The sequence below is a fragment of the Pan paniscus genome, chromosome 1 (assembly GCF_029289425.2).
Source record: "Pan paniscus chromosome 1, NHGRI_mPanPan1-v2.0_pri, whole genome shotgun sequence".
Classification (NCBI taxonomy): Eukaryota; Metazoa; Chordata; class Mammalia; order Primates; family Hominidae; genus Pan; species Pan paniscus.
In genome coordinates, this window is record NC_073249.2 from 21,151,188 (window position 1) to 21,174,336 (window position 23,149).

General features: G+C 47.8%; 2 long non-coding RNA genes and 1 pseudogene across 2 annotated transcripts; 2 read left to right on the forward strand and 1 right to left on the reverse strand.

The window, feature by feature from the left end:
* Positions 1-5,714: 5,714 nt before the first annotated feature.
* Positions 5,715-6,930, forward strand: LOC106634259 (large ribosomal subunit protein uL23-like; annotated as a pseudogene).
* Positions 6,931-7,458: 528 nt separating this feature from the next.
* On the reverse strand, positions 7,459-9,306 carry LOC117977400 (uncharacterized). The gene is made up of 3 exons (XR_004668530.2): positions 9,168-9,306; positions 8,877-8,996; positions 7,459-8,002 (listed from the first exon to the last, which is right to left on the reverse strand). It is a non-coding gene; the product is annotated as an uncharacterized LOC117977400 (long non-coding RNA).
* A 3,439-nt stretch (positions 9,307-12,745) lies between these two features.
* LOC117977399 (uncharacterized) lies at positions 12,746-20,964 on the forward strand. Its single transcript, XR_004668529.3, has 3 exons — positions 12,746-12,877; positions 13,419-13,688; positions 19,947-20,964. It is a non-coding gene; the product is annotated as an uncharacterized LOC117977399 (long non-coding RNA).
* The last annotated feature ends 2,185 nt before the right edge of the window (positions 20,965-23,149 follow it).

The following is a 23,149-nucleotide window of genomic DNA, read 5'->3' on the forward strand; positions in this document are numbered from 1 at the left end:
TGCACTGGACAGCTCTGGTCTAAGATCTGGTTCTTTATCGGGTTATCTGATTCAGAAATGTAGTAAATTATCCAGTGCTGCCTGCTTTGGTAAGAGAAAACTCATTAGACTCTTTTCTTATTTTTTATTTTTTTAAGACAAAGCCATGCCCTGTGTCCCAGGCTGGAGTGCAGTGGCGTGATCTCGGCTCCCTGGAACTTCTGCCTACCGGGTTCAAGTGATTCTTCTGCCTCAGCCTCCCAAGTAGCTGGGATTACAGGTGCCTGCCACCATGCCGAGCTATTTTTTTTTTTTTTTTTTTTTGAGATGGAATTTAGCATTGTAGCCCAGGCTGGAGTGCAGTGGCGTGATCTCGGTGCAGTGGCGCGATCTCAGCTCACTGCAACCTCTGCCTCCAGGGTTCAAGCAATTCTCCTGTCTCAGCCTCCCGAGTAGCTGGGACTACAGGCGACTGCCACTATGCCCGGCTAATTTTTGTATTTTTAGTAGAGACAGGGTTTCACCACCTTGTTGGTCAGACTGGTCAACAACTCCTGACCTCAGGTGACCAACCCACCTTGGCCTCCCAAAGTGCTGGGATTACAGGTGTGAGCCACCACGCCCGGCCACCCAGCTAATTTTTGTATTTTTAGTAGAGACGGGGTTTCCCCACATTGGCCAGGCTGGTCTCGAACTCCTGACCTCAAGTGATCTGCCCGCCTTGGCCTCCCAAAGTGCTAAGATTACAGGCATGAGCCTGTAATGAAGCACCCAGCTTCATTAGACTCTCGCATAAAGAAGATATCACCGTATGGCCCTGCAATTCCAGTCCTAGGTATACATACCCAAGAGAAATGAAAATACACATTTATTCACAAACATGTACACAAATGCTCATGGCAGCATTCTTCATGAAATACAGAAGGTAGAAACAACCCAAATGTCCATCAACTGAGGAATGGGTAGGCAGATTGGGATCTATCCAATTACAATGAAATATTATTCAGTCATTCAAAAGGAATGAAGCACTGACATGCTACTACAGGGATGAACCTTGACAGCATGCTCAGTGAGGTAAGCCAGATACAAAGGCCACAGATTGTCTGAGTCCACTGATACGAAATGTCCAAAACAGGCAAATCCACAGGGACTGAAGGCAGACTGGTGGCTGCCAGGGGCTGGAGGAGAGGAGTGCCTGCCTAGTGGGGACAGGGCTTCCTTTAGGGGTGATGAGGATGGTCTGGAACTAGACAAAGGTGGTAACTGCACAACATTGTGAATGTACTAAATGCACCTGAATTGTGTACTTTAAAATGGTACGTTGTGTGTCATGTGATTTTCACCGCTTGATTTTTTTAAAAATCTGAACCTAATACATGAATGTGTAGCAAATCATCACCGTAACCAGGAGAACAAGAAGGAAAGGCAAGAAAGCCTGGGGTCCCAGAAGGGCTATGAGGAGGGTAGACCAGATGCCCAAGAGGAGAGAGGCCCATCCTAGTGCTTTTCAGGATGCCACTGGCCTACCCCAGGTATAAAGAGGGGGAGCAGGGACTGCCCTTGGTGCAGCAGCAGCCATCACTTGGGGACCTTGTGGAGAGAAGAGGGCCCTCTTGGTGGCTGTGGGCAACTCATCTCTGCAGGGCTGGCTGTCTGTCCTGTGGATGCATCGTGACTTTTCCCTGCCTGTTGCATTCCCCGCCCGCTGCATTCCCAACATGCACCCACCTTCACTGGAAGTTTGCTCATCACACTTCACACATCCCTATGGGCAGGCACTTTATGGAGGAAGAAGAGAAAAGGAGATATGTCCCAGGAGGAGAATGCAGCTGAAGCCAGCCTCAGGAGTAACCCACAGAGAGAGCTTGCAGTTTTGCAGAACTCTCGGCTTGGCTCAGCTTTGTCCCGCATCCCTCTCCTCCTCTCTCCTGACTGTGGGTCTCTCCCCAGCCCCAGCTGGTCAGTTCCCACATGCTCAACACCAAAATGCTCGAGTCTTCCAATTGAAAAACAAAACGAAACAAAAAAACAACCACCCTCTTCCCTGCAATTTCTTCCTCTCCTGAGATGCTGCATTGAAGCGTTTGTGATGCCAGTCCTTCAGGGAAGCAGTTTTGGGTATCTGCTCTGACCCCTGTCCAGTGTGGGTCGTGCTGAACTCGTCCTCATTGTCCCTGTCTGTGTGTTATCCCGTCCCACAGGGGCCCCGACTCTGATCGCCAGAGCAGGTCTTGGGCCTGCCTGGAAGAGTCTCTAGTTTCCTGCATGCCGCTCACCAAGCGTCAGGGGCAGTGGGATGCTGGCCACATCTGTCCCACCACTGCCTGGTGGCAGCTGCTTCTGTGCAGGCGGCTGGGGATGCCAAGTCCATGGCAACACCTGGCTTCCAGACCCTGGACCCAGCAGCCACCCCTCGTGGAGCTGCCTTTGGGCCCCAGGCCACCTTTGTTGCCCAGTGGGCTGTGCTCTCAGCCCACCCATGGCCCTGAGTGGGCCCTGCTGGTCACCTGCTGGCCAGGCCCTTCTAGGTGTCTCCTGCCAAGATAACAAACCAGCCCAAAGCATTGTGGCTGGTGGGCCTGTGGGGCCGGGGTGGGAGCCAGACTTCCTGGACAGCAGGTGTCTGGTGAACAGGCTAGACCTGGCTCCTGGACATTCGCCACCCACTGAGGGCCAGTGGAGGGTCAGGAGGGGTCAGGGAGGGGTTCAGCTGGTGAGTCAGGGAAGGGTCAGTGGAGGGTCAGGAGGGATCAGGGATGAGTCAGCTGATGGGTCAGGGGGGGTCAGCCAGAAGGTCAGGGATGGGTTAGCTGGTGAGTCAGGAAGGGGTCAGTGGAAGGTCAGGAGGGGTCAGGGTTGGGTCAGGGAGGAGGCATGAGGGGTCACCCAAAGGGTCAGGAGGGGTCAGCTGGTGGGTCAGGGAGGGTTAGGAGGGGTCATCAGTGACTCAGCAGTGGGATGGTGGTGGGGCCAAGGCCCCCTGGGGCCTCGCCTGGAAGCTGCTCACTGTACCTCAGGCCACACGCTGGGAGTCACAGCAAGTCAGCAGGCCAACCTGGTGTGGTGTGCTGAGGGACAGCTCCAAGGCCGTGTGTGCCAGGGCGGGGGGTACCTCTCACCACTCACACAGGTCCTGCAGCCTCCACCCTGACACTTCCTTTTTCCCATGAGCTCATCCAAACCACGACTTGAGTGACCACAAACCATGGACTGTGGACATTTCCCAGAGCTCCAGGCTAATACTCATCCTCTTGATACTTGCACCTGTTCAAGGGGCCTGACTTCACCCTGCAGAGAATCCCACAGAAGGTTCTCCATGCCCCAGCCCCAACCGAACACTGAGACTTCCCCCAGTCATCCCCAGCCCAGGAATGGCTCCATCCTTTTTTGGTCACTCAGTTAAGTAAAATAGACAAACGAAAGTTGCCCATGCAGGCTGCTGTAACAAAATACCACAGCCTGGGAAAGTTACAGACAACAGGGTTTAGGGCTCGCAGCTCTGGAGGCTGGAGTACAAGATCCAGAGGTAAGTCATAAGTAGAGCTTGTGGGCCTCAAAGGCAGAGGCGGTTGCGGGACCAAAATACTGAATATGCAGGAGACAGTGAGTAAACAGAAGGCCTCAGGGCACTAAACATTGATGATTGCTAAGTATATAAGCACCACTTAATATGCATGATCATTAAATATACAACAGAAAGGCACTAAGTATTCATAGTCATAAAATATACCAGAGACACTAAATATTCAGGATCACTAAATACATAGGAGGATATAAATATTAATGATCACGAAATAGGCCGGGGCGGTGGCTCACACCTGTAATCCTAGCACTTTGGGAGGCCGAGGCGGGTGGGTCACGAGGTCAGGAGATCGAGATCGTGCCATCCTGGCGAACACGGTGAAACCCCATCTCTACTAAAAATACAAAAAAATTAGCCAGGTGTGCTGGTGGGTACCTGTAGTCCCAGCTACTCAGGAGGCTGAGGCAGGAGAATGGCATGAACCCGGCGGGCAGAGCTTGCAGTGAGCAGAGATCACGCCACTGCACTCCAGCCCGGGTGACAGAGCGAGACTCCATCTCAAAAAAAAATGTGTATATATATATATACACACACACATATATATACCAGAGACACTAAATATTCAGGATCACTAAACGCATAGGAGGAACTAAATATTAATGATCACAAAATATACAAGAAGCACTAAATATTCAGGATCACTAAATATATTAGAGACGTTGAAAATCCAGGATTGATAAATGTATGAGAGGCACTAAGTGTTCATGATCACTAGGTATACAAAGTGCACATAAATATTCATGGTGACTAGGTGTACAAGACGCACTAAATATTCATGATCACTGACTATACAAGAAGCACTAAATATTCAGGATTGCTAAATTTATGAGAGGTACTGAATACTTATGACCACTATAGATACAAGATGCAGTACATGTTAGATGTTAATGATCCCTAAGTATACAAGAGGCACTAAATATTAAGATAAATAAACATGAGGCTTAGGTATCTAGGATGACTAGATATGCAAGAGGCACTAAATATTCAGGACAACGCTAAGTATACAATAGGCACTGAATATTCAGGATACGTTAAACAGGCCTGGCTCATTTGAGGCACTCCCGTTGGGATCACCATTCCAGCCCACCTTTCTCTGCAGCATGGCCAGGACATCCTGTGTCTCAGTGGCCACACCTGCGTGCCATTGCCCGGCACTCTTGCTCTCGCACCTGAGCCCTGGTCTTCGTAAGTAGGACTTTATCCTGGGAAAAGTCTGACAGCAGAGAGAGACAACACCTATGGACACGTGCACCCAGGATGGAGGGGTGGAGAGGGGTAAGTTGACTCACCTAGTGTAGGTGTGACACTCTTACTTTAAAATTGTCTGTGAGCCCTTCCATGCCACGACCTGTAGCTTCAAGGTGACTTTTCACGAGTCCTCCGGGCACAGCAGCTGTTGGAGGTGACCCCAAGGCAAGGGAGCCCAGACACACTGCTTTCCATCCAATCACCACTTTACCTCCCTTCGTGGCACTGAGTGGGTGACTGTCACGTCACTCCTGCCACAAGCCGAGCTCTGGGAAGGCAGGAGAAACCCCGCCTGGCTGCATTCTCAAGGACACCTGCACAGCGGATCACTACAACCAGTGGGACCGTCCCTGAAGGTGTGCGGGGCAGCATGCTTGTGCATGATAGACTTGCCATCATCACATTTTTTTTTTCGAGACAGCGTCTCAATTTGTTGCCGAGACTGGAGTGCAGTGCAGTGGCAACAATCACAGCTCACTGCTGTCTCAACCTCAAGCAATCCTCCCACCTCAGCCTCCTGAGTAGCTGGGACTACAGGCAGGCTCCCCAAACCTGGGTAGTTTTTTGTATTTTGTAGAGACAGTGGTTTCACCATATTGCCCAGGCTGGTCTCCAACACCTGTGCTCATGCATTCCTCCCGCCTTGGCCTCCCAATTACAGACATGAGCCATTGTGCCTGGCCCTATCATCACAGTTATAAAACTATCACATTTCCAGCCCCAGGAGCTTTACCCACACAGTCTCAAAGCCCTTGCTTCTTGGAAAACCCCCAGAGGCCTCACAGGGCCCTACAAAGAAAAGCCCCACGCTCTTTGTTGTTGAGAATGCTTTACTGGTCCCTTTTTATTTTTTCCCAGCTTTATTGAGGTACTGTTACCGGAAAGGGGTCTCGATCCAGACCCCAAGAGAGGGTTCTTGGATCTCATACAAGAAAGAATTCAGGGCAGATCCATAAAGTGAAAGCAAGTTTATTAAGAAAGTAAAGGAGCTTTTCACAAGATGGCACTGAAAGCGAAGAAGGAAACTCCTGCCCTTCCTAAAGCCGAAGCCAAAGCAAAGGCTTTGAAGGCCAAGAAGGCAGTGTTGAAAGGTGTCCATAGCCACACACAAAAAAAGAAGATCCGCATGTCACCCACCTTCTGGTGGCCCAAGACACTGTGACTCCGGAGGCAGCCCAAATATCCTGGGCAAAGTGTCCCCAACAAGCTTGACCACTGTGCTATCATCAAGTTTCCACTGACCACTGAGTCTGCCATGAAGAAGATAGAAGACAACAACACACTTGTGATCACTGTGGATGTTAAAGCCAACAAGCACCAGATCAAACAGGCTGTGAAGAAGCTCTGTGACATTAATGTGGCCAAGGTCAACACCCTGATCAGCCTGATGGAGAGCATATGTTCGACTGGCTCCTGATTACAGTGCTTTGGATGTTACCAACAAAATTGGGATCATCTAAACTGAGTCCAGCTGGCTAATTCTAAATATATGCATATCTTTTCACCATTAAAAAAAAAAAGGAAGAAAGTGAAGGGATAAAAGAATGGCTACTCCATAGGCAGAGCAGCTCTGAGGGCTACTGGTTGGCCACTTTTATGGTCATTTCTTGATTATATGCTAAACAAGGGGTGAATTATTCATGCGTTTCCCAGGAAAGGGGTGAGCAATTCTTGGACCTGAGGGTTCCTTCCCTTTATAGACCATATAGGGTAACTTCCTGATGTTTCCATGGCATTTGTAAATTGTCATGATGCTGTTGGGAGTATCTTTTACTTATAATTAATGATAATTAATGTATTATAATGAGCAGTGAGGACGACCAGAGGTCACATCAGTTGCCATCTTGGTTTTGGTGGGATTTGGCTGCCTTCTTTACCGCGTGCTGTTTCATTAGCAAGGTCTTTGTGACCTATATCTTGTGCCGACCTCCTATCTCATCCTGTAACTTAGAATGCCTAACCTCCTGGGAATGCAGTCCAGCAGGTCTCAGCCTTATTTTACCCAGCCCCTATTCAAGATGGAGTTGCTCTAACTCAAATGCCTCTGACAGTATGATCTACAAATAAAGCTCGTACATATTCAAGGTGCACAGCATGATGTCTTGGTACATGTCACGTGGTGAAATGATTACCACAGTCGAATCAATTAACACACACATCACCTCATGTGGTTACCTGTGTGTGTGTGCATGTGTCTGTGTGTGCGGTGACAACATGTAAGATCTACTCAGTAAATTTTATGTCCATGATATGTTATTAACCAGAGTCTCCATGCTGTGCTTCAGGTCTCCAGAACTACTTATCTTATAGCTGAAGCTTTGTACTCCTCCTCACCCAGCCCCTGACTTTTTTAGATTCCATATATAAGTTGGCTCATGCAGTATTATTTGTCTTTCTGTGCCTGGCTTATTTCACTTAGCATAATGTCCTCTGGGTTCATCCATGTTGTTGACATGGTTTCCTTCTTTTTTAGACCTGAATAATTTTCATTATTATAGTGTAGTATAGCATGTAACACTAATATCTATACCACGTTTTCTTTATTCATTCACTGATGGACATTTAGGTTGTTTCTGTATCTCAGCTATTATGAATAGTGCTGTAATTAACATGGGAGTGCAAGTATCTCTTTATGACAGTGATTTTATTTCCATTGGGCATACTCAGAAGTGAGATGGCTGGATCAACAAAATTAAAAGGCAACCTATGGATGGGTGAAAACATTTGCAAACCAAACATCTGGTAAGGGGTTAATACCCAAAATATATAAGAGCTCCTACAACTTATTAGCAAAAAACGAAACCAAAACAAGAACCAAATAACCTAACTTTAAAAATAGACAAAGGACCTAAATAGGCATTTCTCCCAAGAAGGCATACATATGGCCAACAGGCATATGAATAGGTGTTCAACATTACTAATCTAGGAGGGTCGGTAGGGTGGCTCATGCCTGTAATCCCAGAGCCTAAGGTGGGAGGATTGGTAGAGCCCAGGCTTTGGAGACCAGCCTGGGCAACATAGGAAGACTCCGTCTGTACAAAAAATTTTTAAAAATCAGCGGGGCGTGGTGGTTCCTGAGGTCCCATCTAGTCCAGAGGCTGAGGCGGGAGTATCCCTTGAGCCCGGGAAGTCTAGGTTGCAGTGAGCCGAGATTGCACCACTGCACTCCAGCCTGGGCCACAGAGAGAGACCCTGTCGCAATAAATAAATAAATAAATAAATAAATAAATAAATAAATAAATAAAATTCAGGAAAATGCCAATCAGAATCAGAATGAAATGTCTCCGAACACCTGTTAGAATGGCTAATATCAAAAAGACAAGAGACAAAAAGTGTTGGTCACGATGTGGAGAAAAGGGACCCTTCGCACGCTGTTGAGGGGAATGTAAACTGGTGCAGCCATCACGGAAAATAGGACGGAGGTTCCTCCAAAAACTCAGAACAAGGTCCAGTCTTTCTGAGGCCCCCTTCTGCTGGCCTGTGACCACCCTTCTTCCAACCCTCCAGCTCCAGGTCCCCTCTGCTGCCCTTAGACGCGGCGTCTTCGCACTCTGGGCCTTACCGCGGCTGCTCCTCCAGGTTTGCTCTCCAACTGCAGCCTTCCCTGTCCTGCGCGACCACCGGCCTCCTGGCGCCCTCTGCCTATAGTGAACACCCCTCCAACACCGTGCCATCACCTCACGTTTACTCTCACCTCCTCCTCCACTAAATTGCAAGCTCCAGGGAGGCATGTTTTCATCTGATGCGTTCACCCCAAGTACTAACAGCTATGCCTGGCACATAGTAGATGCTAAATGGATATTTGATAAACTTAAAAAAAAATTCAAAGGATTCCTTTCCTCTCTGGTCAATGGAAGACGGAGAAGGAATGAAATTGAACTTCAATAGCTTAACAAAGGGCGGGAGGGTGGTGTGTTGACCGCCCCCCCAACCCCCCAACGCTGGGCCCCAACCCACCCCGCCCCGCCCCCACGGGATGCTTTTCTACAAGGGTGAGAGGAGCTGACTCCGGTTTGGACTGGAAGAAAGTTTCCAAGAAAATAAAATTAGTGGCCCAAGCACATACCCCTTCTCCGCCCCGCGCAGTCTCTGAGATGCGTCCCAGCAATTGCCCAGGGACTTGGAGGGAGCGGGCATTTTCAGGCTGCACAGAGGCCATCTGGGGAGAAGGTGTGCGGCTGTTTTGCTGAAATGTAAAAAGAGATGTCCTTTGGAGCCCGGGACGCCGTTTCCGGCTGGCTACCCGAGGTTGCGTGCAAGGGGCGGGTCCTTAGGCATGAAAATGACCCTCCCGGCCGCAACGGCGCACAGGCCCAGGGCCGCTGAGCCCCTTCAAGCCGGGATTCGTTTTGGAGACCTGCGCGATGGAGCGGACAGCGGGACTGGGGGGCGCCGCAGTGCAGGGTGTACAGCTGCAGAGAAGCCGGGGATACAGGGGTGCGGGGCGCAGGGATAACGGGCGCAGGGGACGGTCACGGGTGCTTTCTAGTGGGTTGTGCAGGCTCAGGTTCCCAGCGCTGGGTGGTTGCGACTCTGCATAAAACGCTAAGCCTTTGAGGCCCTTATTCAAGCTCGGGGACGTCGCTCAGTTGGTCAATTCAAAACCTCTGGGCCAGGTTGCGTTGGTGGCAGATTCCGCCCGCTAAGTCTCCGCACGCTGCCGCGGGTCTGCTCCTCCCCCGGGGTCAGAACCTCTGACGCTCTCCTGCTTTTACACGCGTTAAGTCACTGGTTTCTTGCAGCATCACGTGTTCCCTAGATACATGGGCTGAGGCTTATTCTTCCTGAAAGTGAGGGTTTTTTCCTTTGGGCTTTCCAGAGCCAGCCCGCATGGAGAGTGACGAGTGACAGGCGCCTTTGTTCCGGGCTTGCATGGGTGGGACGCGCCCCCTCCTCAGCACTCAGCCCGGCGAGCCTGGCCCTCCCGTCGCCCCTTCTTAAGTGCATTTGTCCCGGGCTCTCGATTTTGTTTACTCTTTCCTGCTTACACAGGTACACACACACACCCAGACCTAAACTTTATATAAACAGACATGAACTTAAAGAAACAAAATCCCCCTATGTGTCAACGCGCTCCTTTTTAACAAAATCAACAAAAATTCAACACAATGTTATTTCCATCCTTTTGTTGTCTCATTAGAAACGTGTATGTTAACTTTCCTCCTTTTATACATGGGGCATGTTCTAATTAACCATTTGTATGGTTGTTTTTAGTGCTCAAATGGTCACATTGCAGCCCCGGGGAGGTATTTTCAAAACGCTGCTCTGTCATTTTAGGGTCACCCTGATTGTTGGAAGCACCTTTGCTTTTGTTTTTGTTTTGCTGAGACGGGGTCTAGCTCTGCCGCCTAATCAGGCTCACTGTGGCTTCAAAACTCCTGGCTCAAGCGATCCTCCCGCCTCAGCCTCCCAAGTAGCTGGTACTACAGGTGAGTACCACAGCGCCTAATTGGTTTTTTGTTTTGTGTGTGTGTGCGTGTTTTTGGGTTTTTTTTGTTTGTTTGTTTTTGTTTTTGTTTTGTTTTGTTTTGTAGGCAGGTTCTCCCTATATTGCCCAGGATGGCCTTGAACTCTAACCTCGGCCTCCCAAAGTGCTGGGATTACAGGTGTGAGCCACTGGCATCCGGCTCATCTTTGCTTTCTGACAGCAAAAAGTTATTTCAGACCTATCATGGGTGTTTTGTTTTGTTTTGAATTTTTGTTTTTTTGACTCCAGATATGGACTTAACTGCACTCCAAGGAGTTTATGTTGCTCTTCATGAAAATTAGTATTATAGACAAAATTGAAGCTGGGAATCAGCTACTTTTGTCTCTCATTTTCACTGTTCTCTTTTTTTTTTAGATGGAGTCTCACCCTGTCCCCCAGGCTGGAGTGCAATGGTGCGATCTCGGCTCACTGCAACCTCTGCCTCCTGGGTTCAAGCGATTCTCCTGCCTCAGCCTCCCAAGTAGCTGGGACTACAGGCGCTGCGTCACCATGCCTAGCTAATTTTTTATATCTTTAGTAGAGATGGGGTTTCACCATGTTGGCCGGGCTGGTCTCGAATCCCTGACCTTGTGATCTGCCCACCTTGGCCTCCCAAAGTGCTGGGATTACAGGCATGAGCCACCACACCCGGCCACTGTTCTCTTTTTTTAATGATGGTGTAGATGTCTACCCTGTGGAGATATATTGATCTTCAAAATCACCGTGATAGTACAGTTATTATGGAAAACATTATTAAATTCAAAATAGAATTCCCAAACGATATAGCAACCCCACTGCTGGGGATATATCTAAAGGAAATGAAATCCGTATCCAGAAGAGAGATCTGCACCATGTTCACTGCAGCACCATTTACAATAACCAAGACATGGAGTTAACCTAAGTATCCATTGTCGGATGAATGAGTAAAGAAAATATGGTACATATGTACAATGAAATACTATTCCGGCCTTAAAACATAATGAAATTCCCTCATTTGCGACAACAGGGGTGAAATGAGAACATTACGTTAAGTGAAATTAGCCAGATATAGAAAGACAAACACTGCATAATCTCACTTCTATGTGGAATCTAAAGAGGTTGATATCATAAAGCAGAGAGTGGAATGATGGTCACCAGGATCTGGGGGCCAGAGACGCTGACTAAAGGGCACAGGAGGGGGCTAGGGCACGCTGACACAGGAGGAGTCAGTTCAAGACATCTAATGTACAACACAATGACTATAATTCACAGCAATGTAGTACATGAAAATTGCTAAGAGAGTAGATTTTAGGTGTTCTCACCACAAATAAATATGTGAGGTAATGTCTATGTTAATTAGCTTGATTTAGCAATTCCCCAATCCATATTCCAAACACACTACATATTTCAAAACAGTACCTTGTACACCATATATACAATTTTTGTCAGTTTAAAGAAATAAAGAAGAAAAAAAGTCACCATGATCATTGGTAGTCCTTCCATGATAATGCTGATGCCTCATCCTCAAGTGAGGAAGTTTGTCTCAGTCACTTCAAGCTGCTATGACAAAACACCAGAGACTGAGCAATCTGTAGACAATAGAATTTTTGATCACAGTCTGGAGGCTGAAAGTTCAAGATGAAGGTGTCAGCAGGGCTGGGGTCTGGTGAGGGTCCTCTTCTGGGCTGTAGAGTGCAGTCTTGTGGTTGCAGCCTCATGTGGTGGAAGGGGTGAGGCAGCTCTCTGGAGTCCATTTTACAGTGGCCCTAATCCCATCAGTGAGGGCTCCACCTTGATGACCTAATTATCTCCCCAAGGCCCCACCTCCTATGCCATCCTCACATTGAGGGTTGGGGCTTCCACAGATGAGTTTGGGCTGGGGACACAAATGTTACCCGAAAGGGGTCCCAATCCAAACCCCAAAAAAGGGTTCTTGGATCTGGTGCAAGAAAGAATTTGAGGCAAATCCATAAAGTGAAAGCAAGTTTATTAAGAAAGTAAAGGAATAAAAAATGACTAATCCATAGGCAGAGCAGTGGCATGGTGCGCTGGTTGCCCATTTTTATGTTTATTTCTTGATTATATGCTAAGTAAGGTGGGGATTATTCATGAGTCTCCCAGGAAAGGTGTGGGCAATTCCCAGAGCTGAGGGTTTCTCCTCTTTTTAGACCATATAGGGTAACTTCTGGATGTTGCCATGGCATTTGTAAACTGTCATAGCACTGGTGGGAGTGTAGTGGTGAGGATGACCAGAGGTCACTCTCATCGCCATCTTGGTTTTGGTGGGTTTGGGGCAGCTTCTTTACTGCAACCTGTTTTATCAGCAGCGTCTTTATGACCTGTATCTTGTGCTAACCTCCTGTCTCATCCTGTGACTTAGAATGCCTTAACCTCCTTAATCTCCTGGGAATGCAGCCCAGCAGGTCTCAGCCTTATTTTACCCAGCCCCTATTCAAGATGGAGTTGCTCTGGTTCACACGTCTCTGACACAAACATTTAAGCCAAAGCAACATTGTGGAAAGAAAGGAAAGACATTTCTGAAAACAAATGTGTGGTTCTGCCTGATGGTTCTGGTGAATCTTCCGCACTTGCTATGACAAGAAATTCAAGGAAAATAATAGGTGAGAGTTGTTTTATGAAAAATGCTGCAACTTTGGCATTGTTGCTACTGCAGTTTGGGCCCAGGGTCTTGCAGGTTGGGGTTTCACCCTCCTCATTTCACATAAACCCGGGGCCAGCCTTCACTGGATGCTAATCGGCATATCTACAAATAGGCCAGCCGGTCTGTGTCTCCTGATTTAGAGACTGTAAACTAAAAATAAAATCCTAAGCACCCCCAACCAACTGCACAGACACTCTATTGGTAAAAGGGACCCCATAGAACCTTAAAAACTGAGTTTCTGGCCATGATAGGGTGGGAGTCAGACACATCTCATTATACCCCTTTCTGTTGAGGTTTAGACACAACTGACAGCATTCATGTTAACATAGAGACAGTCCAGGTGAGGTTAAGAGAATTTTTAAAAAAAACACAGACACAGGATGGAGTCTTTGTGGCAATAAGGTGACAAATTATAAACAAGACCTAAGGGTTAAGTCAGCACCCTACACTTAAAGAATAAACCACGTTCTCACTGCTGCAAGGGTTTTCTTTTACTCCAGCAGCTAAACAGGCACTGGCCTCCAGCTAAGCAACATTAAGACAATTGCAGCTTACCCAGCTCACAGAGGTTGACTCTCCGACCCCCTGCTCCACCAGCCATGATGGCAGCATTCACTGGACAAGACACTGACTTCAAGAGCTTTCTCCTGATGAGAGACCACGACCTTGGGCTAGTCCTGGCCAGTTTACAGACGCTGTGCACTTGAGCACCTTTGAGTCCTGGAAAGACCTAATTGGAATACATTTACATGTGAAGCCTCCACCTCAAGGTAAGCATGCATCACATGTCATGTGCATGTGTGTTCCGTGAACATGTGTGAGGGCTACCCTCATGGATCTCCATAGCCCTCCCGTAGGCTGTGGAATATGTGTGTTTGGCAAAGCCAAACAAGCACAGAGCTCCTGCCCCAACTCCTCCCTCCCTCAAAGTGCCTGGGCTTGGCCCAGGCACTGGGTTTGGCCAAGGCTGTGCTTCCCTGCCCGAGGGATGGCCACTTTGCAGGCTGTAACCCTCTACAAGAAGTGAAATCTGCTTTTCCAATTTATAGATCCTGTGATTTTTTCAGTTAACGCAAAGATAAAGCTGGACATTAAAGCAGTGAAAACAGATTTCCATTCAGTGCCAGCTGCAGTCAGTACAGAGTCGCCTCCATTCTAATTTGTGCAGGGGTGGCGGGGTGTCTTAAAGGGAAGGATATGGGGTGAGCGGGGACTCCGTGCCAATCAGATGAGACCATCTGCGTCTGCTAGCCAGCCAGGCCCAAAGTCAGGATTCTACCTTCTGGCAGAGACTGAGGCCTTCTCCCTTCTGGTTTCAAAGGAATGGCTCTGGGTTCCTCGAGGAGCCACTGCTAGATTGTAGGAGACACATGGACATCTCAACACGCCAAAGGAAGCATTCCCAGTTGTGAGCTGGTTTCAGTAAATGCTCTAGGAAAGGAAGAGCCTGGACCAGTCTTCAGGTGTTGGCTGGAATAGAACAGCAAATTCCTGCCACAGCTGCTATGGTCTGAATATTTGTGTCCTCTGATGTAGGAAAAAAACAACTGTTTTTCCTCTGATCTCACAACACAACAATGAACACAGAAGACATCTGTGACCAAACATGTGAGGATTTCTCCCTATCAGCAAGCAAGCAAGCAACCAATGTTTTAGTGGGCACCAGTTAGGTGTCCTTGAACCCAATTTAATTCCGACTTCAGCCAGGCACAGTGGCTCGTGCCTTGGTAATCCCAGCGTTGGGAGGCAGAGGTGGGAGGGAATTGCTTGAGCCCAGGAACTGGAGACCAGTCTGGGCAACATAGCAAGACTCTGTCTCTACAAGAATGAAATAAGTAGCTGAGCATGGTGGTGCATGCCTGTAGTCCCAGCTGCTCAGGAGACTGAAGTAGGATTGCTTGAGCCCAGGAGTTCCAGGCTGCAGTGAGCTAGGGTCTCACCACTGCATTCCAGCCTCGGCAACAGAGCAAGACCCCATCTCAAATAATCATAACAATAAAAAAACTAAATAAATAAACAAATTCTGACAGTATCTACCTGGAGATTGCATCAGATCCCATAGGTTGAGGGCTCAGTCCCCGAGGCTGCCCCCACTTCAGACACCATGGGCAAGTCCAAGCCTCCAGAACTTCTGACCAGCTGTAAGTTGGAGTTCCCTCGACTCCCTCTTTAAGCTTGATTAATTTGTTAGAGCAGCTCATAAAACTAGAGAAACACTTACTTACATTTACCTGTTTATTTAAAGAATAGTTTAAGGCTACAAATAAATAGCCAGATGAAGGGATGCAGAGGGAGAGGTCTGCAAAGGTCCAAGCTCAGGGCCTTCTGACCCAGCGGAGTTGGGCTGCGCCACCCTCCCAGCCTGCAAATGAATTCTCCCTCACCCTTCCTGCAAGCCCCCACGAGTTCAGCCCTCCAGAAGCCCCCAAAACCTGTCCCCTTGGGCCTTTTATGGAGACTTCATTGGATGGACATGATAGAAGACAGCCATGTAGAAATGTGACCGGACAGAAAGTGTGTGATGTAACCCCAACAGACTGAGCGGGCAACCCCAGCAGAGCCCATGTGTTCAGACTCTTCTTGGCCTCTCTGGGCAGCATCCTTCCTCCTGGGTATGGGGCAGGACCCTCTCTGAACTGGGAGTCTTATGACCCACAATCAGAAAAGGGAAGTCAGAAAATGTCCTTATGGCCAGGTCCGAGACAGAAAGGTGGGGAAAGACTACAGTTCTCATTTCTGTGGCCTGCCTGGGGAGCAAAAGGAGTAGGTAAAAGGAGGGTGGGAGAAGGTCGGAGAGATAGGTTCTGTTTCGGAGGCCTGAGCACCCCAACATTCTAACAAATACTGTTGCTGCAGGACTTTTCCTTAGTTCAGCTAGAGAACTCCGGCCTGTGTAGTGCCTTCAGCTAAGGCGAACAGTGAAAGATGTGGAGGAGGGGAGTTATGGGAAGCAGTGGTGGAGAGGGCCGGCGAGTAAGGCCTGGCATGCAGATTTCACTGGTGCTGTCTCCTGGCTGATAAGCGTCTAAAGTCATCTCACATGATTAAATTGATTCCTTCCTGGTGGAGAGGCAAAGACAACTTTGTCCATTTTGTCCTGTTTTTAGGAAAATAGGGGCCAGCAGAGAGCTTTTTTACATCCGTTGTTTCTCAACAATGGATTATTATTGGCCTTCAGCTCCAAATAATCCTTGTGCCAAAGTGGCATCCTTTGGGGAAGAGGTGGCATCCCTTGAGGAGGGGTGGCACCTTTTAGAGATGGGGTGGCTTCCTTTGGAGAGAGGGTGGTATCCTTTGGGGAGGGGTGGCATTGTTTAAGGAGGGGGTGGCATCCTTTGGAGACGGTGTGGCATCATTTTAGAAGGGGTGGCATCCTTTGGAGGGGGTGGCATCCTTTCAGGAGGGGATGGCACACTCTACAGAGGAGGTGCCATCCTTTGGAGAGTGGGTGGCATCATTTGGGGAGGGAATGGCACCCTTTGGAGAGGAGGGGGCATCCTTTGGGTGGCATCATTTGGGGAGGGGTGGCATCCTTTGGAGAGGGGGTAGCATCGTTTGAGGAGGGCTGGCATCCTTTGCGGAGGGGATAGCATCGTTTGAGGAGGGGTGGCATCCTTTGGAGAAGGTGTGGCATTTTTGAGGAGAGGTGGCATTGTTTGGGGAGGGGTGGCATCCTTTGGGGAGGGGGTGGCATTGTTTGGGGAGGGGTGGCATCCTTTGAAGAGGGTGTGGCATCTTTGGGGGAGGGGTGGCATCATTTGGGAAGGGCTGGCATCCTTTGGAGAGGGTATGACATCCTTTGGAAAGTGTGTGGCATCCTTTGGAGAGAGGTGGCAACCTTTGGGGAGGGCATGGCACCCTTTGGGGAGGGGTGGCATCCTTTGGAGAGGGGGTGGCATCCTTTGGAGAGGGTGTGGCATCCTTTGGAGAGGAGTGGCATCCTTTGGGGAGGGGTCGCATCCTTTGGGGAGGGTGTGGTATCCTTTGGAGAGGTGGTGGCACCCTTCAGAGAGGGTGTGGCATCATCTGGGGAGGGAGTGGCATCATTTGAAGAGGGGTGGCATCCTTTGAAGAGGGTATGGCATCCTTTGGAGAGGGTGTGGCATTGTTTGGGGGAGGGGTGGCATCCTTTGGAGAGGGTGTGGCATCGTTTTGTGGAGGGGTGGCATCCTTTGGGGAGGGTGTGGCATCCTTTGGGGAGGGGGTGGTATCCTTTGGGGAGGATATTCTCCTATCTTTCAAGAGCAATGTACGTTGAGTGTGGAATGAAGAATAATGAATTATTATGACAAGGATTTGGGCTCTTTTAGATTTAATGCTGACTCCCCACCTCTTTCGATGGGATGAATAGCATTCCCTCACTCTTAAACTAACAATCCCCAAATGAGAGGTGCACTAATTGCACCTGAGCACCCCCCTTTCATTTGGGGGCCCTGTAGCCACTCACAGACCCACAGGCAGGAAAGGCCAATTTGCGGTTGTGGGGTTGTTTGTTGGCAGTTCACCCCTAAATCCTGGCTAATGTGGGAATCCAAGTCCCTGATTTAGTACACTAGAGATATTTAGAAGTCTATAATAAAAAGCTGACATTATTTTATTATCCCAACTATCCTAAAAGGAACTTTCTTCTATTCACTGGCTATAAAACTCCTTGAAGTTTCAGGTTCTCATTGCTTAACAGCTTGATTTAGGGGCCAAAGGCTACATAAGGCAGATTTTGATACTTACAAAGTGACTCGCGGTTTTAACCAAATAGAGATCCAACATATGGCTGACCTGGTCCGGAAGGGAGGTGATATTTGCCTAAGAAATTATCCTCAAAACCTAGCAGCTCCAGACAACATATGCATATTGTCCCACAGTGTCTGTGTGGCAGTCGGGAATCGCAGTGCTGCCTAGGTGGGGCCTGTCAGAAGGCTGCCATCAGCGCTGTCCAGGGCTGGAGTCATCTCAGACCTGACTTGGGCAGAACCTGCCCCCAGGCTCTGGCATGTGACTGTCAGCAGATTCAAGATCCAGTTTTATTTATTTATTTTATTTTTTACTTTATTTAATTTGCTTTTTGAGATGGAGTCCCCAGTCTGTTGCCCAGGGTGGAGTGCAGTGGTGTGATCTCGGCTCACTGCAACCTCCGCCTCCCATGTTTAAGTGATTCTCCTGCCTCAGCCTCCCAAGTGGCTGAGATTACAGATGTAATTATCACACCCGGCTAATTTTTGTATTTTTAGTAGAGATGGGGTTTCACCATGTTAGCCAGGCTGGTCTCGAACTCCTGACCTCAGGTGATCCACCTGCCTCGGCTTCCCAAAGTGCTGGGATTACAGGCATGAGCCACCAGGCCCGGCCAAGATCCACTTTTAGATTCTTTCCTGTGGGCTTCTGTTCTGCGCTGCACACAGCCTGGCCACCAGCTTCCCCAGACGGAGCCACCCAGGGAGAGCAGGAGGGAACCCCCAGTGAGAAGCCGAGGTCTTTCTATAACCTAATCCCACAAGTGTCATCACTGCTGCCAGAACCCACTTGTTCAAACCAGTCGGTAAATCGAGGGGTGTGGACCGCCCACAGGCACAAACACCAGGAGGCAGGAATCCTTCAGGCATTTTAGAGGCAGCTGACCACAGGGGATTCCCTCAAAGGCCCATGGCTAAGTTTGTTTGACAACTGTGATCAGGGGTCAGTTTTGCAGTTTGTGGTGATTCTATGAGATCTCACATCTATAGTGACTGTGTGCTATACACTGAATTACGTCACACCCCAAAATTCATATGAATATTGAAAATAATATGTCCTGGCCCCCATCACCTCAGAATGTGACCTTATTTAGAGATAGGATGTTCGCAGAGGTAGCTGAAAGGAGGTTATTAGGGTAGGTCCTAATCCAGTGGGACTGGTGTCCTGATAAAAGGGAAATTTGGACACAGAGACACGCTCAGAAGGAAGACAATGTGAGGAGCCACAGAGAGAACACAGCCACCTGCAAGCCAAGGAGAGAGACCTCAGAGGGTACCAGCGCTGCCCACAGGGTGATCTGGACTTCTCACCTTCAGGGCTGTATGACAATAAATGGACTTTGGTTTAACCCACTGTATTTGTGGTAACGTGTTATGGCAACAATAGAAAATGAATGCAAAGTCTGTTTTAGAGGTAGCCAGGATAGTTTGGGTTAATAGAGGCTTCTGGAATTCTTTTTTTTTTTTTTTTTTTTTTTTTTTTTGAGACGGAATCTTGCTCTGTCGCCCAGGCTGGAGTGCAGTGGCATTATCCCTGCTCACTGTGACCTCCGCCTCCCGGGTTCAAGCAATTCTCCTGCCTCAGCTTCCTGAGTAGCTGGGATTACAGGCACACGCCACCACGCCCAGCTAAGTTTGGTATTTTTACTAGAGACGGGGTTTCACTATGTTGGCCAGGCTGGTCTCAAACTCCTGACCTCGTGATCCACCCTCCTCGGCCTCCCAAAGTGCTGGGATTACGGGTGTGAGCCACCATGCCCAGCCGGCTTCTGGAATTCGTAAGAATAGACAGAGCATACTGAAGCCCTGTCTAGACAACATTTTCGTTGGCATTATGAATTGACGGTGCACAGTTAACTGCTAAATACACATAATCTGTGTAAAGAAGGAGAAAGTTACTATATAAGAGCTTCAGCACTCCTCTGACATGAAAAAGAGATGAGCGCTTCATCCCTTTTACCTTGCTGTGCTCATCCAGGCTGTATCCATTTAGTACAGTTCCAGGTGAGGACACTGATTTCTATCGAGTAGCCTTTCTGAGATTTCTAAGACTCAGGAGAGGACATAAGATTGCATACTCTGTGTCAATAGTTCAGACTTTCAGAAAGAATGAAATTCCTCCTCACCTCCTTTCAATCAAGATTCCCATTGTAGTTACCATGTTATTATACCATTGAGGGGCAGGAGGGGGTCGGCCCGAATGCACAAAATGACAGTCACACTAGGAGCTGGTATTGTCAGCTATTCCCCTTGTCTTTTCATACTAACTTATTTTCTCTCCACATTTTTGTCTTTTAGATTCAGAAATCCCTGTGCCAACTAGAACCCTTTGAAACTAACCCTGACTATCATCAACAAGGAATGTGGCTGCTTCCATAGCATATTTGAAGTACAGAACTCAAGAAAATGCTTCCTATTGATGGAATTTGTTAGACCACCACACTTCCTGGGAATTCAGTTTTCTTCCATTAAATTCATCAGACTCAGGTGGAATTGAGTTGAGTGTCTCTCACAAGCTTTAGGCTGGCAAAAAGAGCTGACACTGCCAACTACAGCTTTTACTGCAAATACAAGCTGCTTCCTTGCAGCTGGGGAACTTAGTGGAGATGTGCACATTTGTGGACACTAGGTGCGTGATGGGGGAGCTTGTAACCCGCCCCTGATTATTCTGAACACAAACCACATCTAGCGGTCAAGTTCTCCTCCTAGGTGGAGAAATGGAGTTTGAGTGGGAGACAAGGCATTGCCTTGCAAAGGTCATTTGCACAGCTGGTCCCATTTGTATGGCTTACATTCAAATGAGGGCTTAGAGAAATCCAGCATCTGATTGGATTAAAGTGCACATTTAAATAAGATGCTGCCAGTTCAGCTCTCTAATTGGACCAAACCACTGCAGGATGTCAGCCAATCAGAATGCACATACCAGCCTGCCAAGCCCTCTCCACCGCCAGAATGAAGCGGGGCTACTCTCAGGAATAGGAGGGCTTGTAACCATTGGGAAATCTGTAAATGTGACTCATTATGTTCATAAATTTTGAAAAGCAAAAATTCTTAGTTCTAAAATTATTTTTGCTAATATTGGATAGTTATCTTTTTAAGTAAATAGCAACGTTTGGATAAAATAAATTGACCATTTCTTATTATGATAAAACAACGCACACCAAACCCCAGCGTCCTGTGTGATAATGAAATACATCCTTCCCCAGTGAGAAGGAAGCCCAGGATTACCTGGAGCAGAAGCTTCCGGAGCCTTTGACTGGCAGGAAATCTCCAGCCATCAGTGTGGAACAGCCTGAGAGTAAGAATTTCCTGGGGACTGAAGGTGTTTCCATTTTGGGAATTTTAATTTTTTTCAATTTGTGGAAAATTGAATTCCAAAAGTATGGGTGTGGGTGGCCCACTCTTTTCTTGGTTTTTACCTGTAGGAACCCCACTAGGTTCTCTTGGTGCAATAGAAAAGACCCCTCCAGGCTGTGGCAGGAGGCGGGAAAGCAACCATGGTTAAGTACACTCAGGACATGCCCCCAAGAAAGGCCTGCCCTTCAGGGGAGAGACACTAACAGGCTTAATCCAGCTGGGGGAGGTGTGACCCCCAAATGTCTGAGACAGGTCTCAATTAGTTTAGAGAGTTTATTTTGCCAAGGTTGAGGATGTGCATCTGTGACACAGCCTCAAGAGGTCCTGACGACATGTGCCCAAGGTGGTCTCAGCACAGCTTGGTTTTATACATTTTAGGGAAATATGAGACATCAATCATTATGTGTAATATGTACATTGGTTCAGTCCGGAAAGGTGGGACAACTCGAGGCAAAGGCAGGACAATTTGAAGCAGGGAGGGCGCTTCCAGGTCATAGGTAGATAAGAGACAAATGGTTGCATTCTTTTGAGTTTCTGATTAGCCTCTCCAAATGAGGCCATCAGATATGCATTTATCTCAGGGAGCAGAGGGGTGACTTTGAATAGAATGAGAGGCAGGTTTGCCCTAAGCAGTTCCCAGCTTGACTTTTCCCTTTAGCTTAGTGATTCTGGGGCCCCAAGATTTATTTTCCTTTCAGATTTATTTTCCTTTCGAGAAAGGTATTCCCTCCACTTCAGCCACCTCTAGCCTTAAGGAGACAAAAGCAGCTAGGAAACACCTGTGAAGGTCACAGTCTAGGGGCACAGGCCAAATAAGAGGCTGAGATTTCATCATAACACTATGGAATGCTTCCTCCACCCCAGGCCGGCCACCACGCCATAAGGCTCCAGCGTGAGTACAGTCTGACAGAAAGAGCTACTGTTGATCAAACGAGTCAAACTCCGTAAAATATTTTAAGAGATTTATTCTGAGCCAAATATGAATGACCATGGCCCATGACACAGCCCTCAGGAGGTCCTGAGAACATGTGCCCAAGGTGGTTGAGGTACAGCTTGGTTTTATATATTTTAGGAAGGCATGAGACATTAATCAAATATTAAGAAGTATATTGGTTTGGTTCAGAAAGGCAGGACAACTCAAAGCAAGTGCTTCCAGGCTATAAGTAAATGTAAACATTTTCTGGTAGATAATTGGTTGGGCTTGTCTAAAGATCTGGGATCGATAGAAAGGAAATGTTCAGGTTAAAAATAAAGGATTGTGGAGACCAAGTTTTATTGTGCAGAGGAAGTGCTCAGATAGCCAACTTCAGAGACAGCAGGTTGTAAATTGTTTCTTATGGGACTTAAAAGGGTGCCTGGCTCTTAGTTGATTATCTCCTGGATCTGGAAAGAAAGGAAGGAAAACAAAGGGGAAAGGGGATTCTCTATAGAATGTGGATTTTTCCCACAAGAGATTTTTCAGGGCAATTTCAAGGCATGGCAAGGAAATATATTTTGGGGTTGAATATTTTTTCCTTGTCTCAAAATTTTATGCCAGAGTCAGATTGAAAAGTCAGTCACAATATATAGGGTCAAATAAAACCCATCTGATGAGAATTTATGGTTTGTAGGGATTGACTCCCTAGACCCCGTAGGTGGGAATTTGGGTAAGATAAAAGGTGAGAGCTTATTTGGGTAAGATAAAAGGTCAGTGCTTAGTCCTCACTATGATACACCGGACAGTGTGTGAAGGAGCTCTTAGGGAAGTTTAAAGTCAGGAGGGGAGATGAGAACAAGGACCCTAGGTAAACAAAACTTCGGGTACCTATGGCTATAATAAACATGAAAAAGAGCCCAATTTCGAGCCAGATGATGTAAATGCTCACGCTAACGGCCTATGTTCCCGATTTTTTTTTTTTAAACAGGGTCTCACTCTGTGGCCCAGGCTGGAGTGCAGTGGCACAGTCGTAGATCACTGCAGACTCAAACTCCTGGGCTCAAGCGATTCTCTCACCTTGGCCTCCCAACGTGCTGGGATTACAGGCACACACAAACATGCCCAGCTAAGTTTTTTTTTTTTTTAACTTTTTTTTTTTCCTTTTAGAGATGGGGTCTTGATATGCTGCCCAGGCTGATCTTGAACTCCTGGCCTCAAGCAGTCCTCC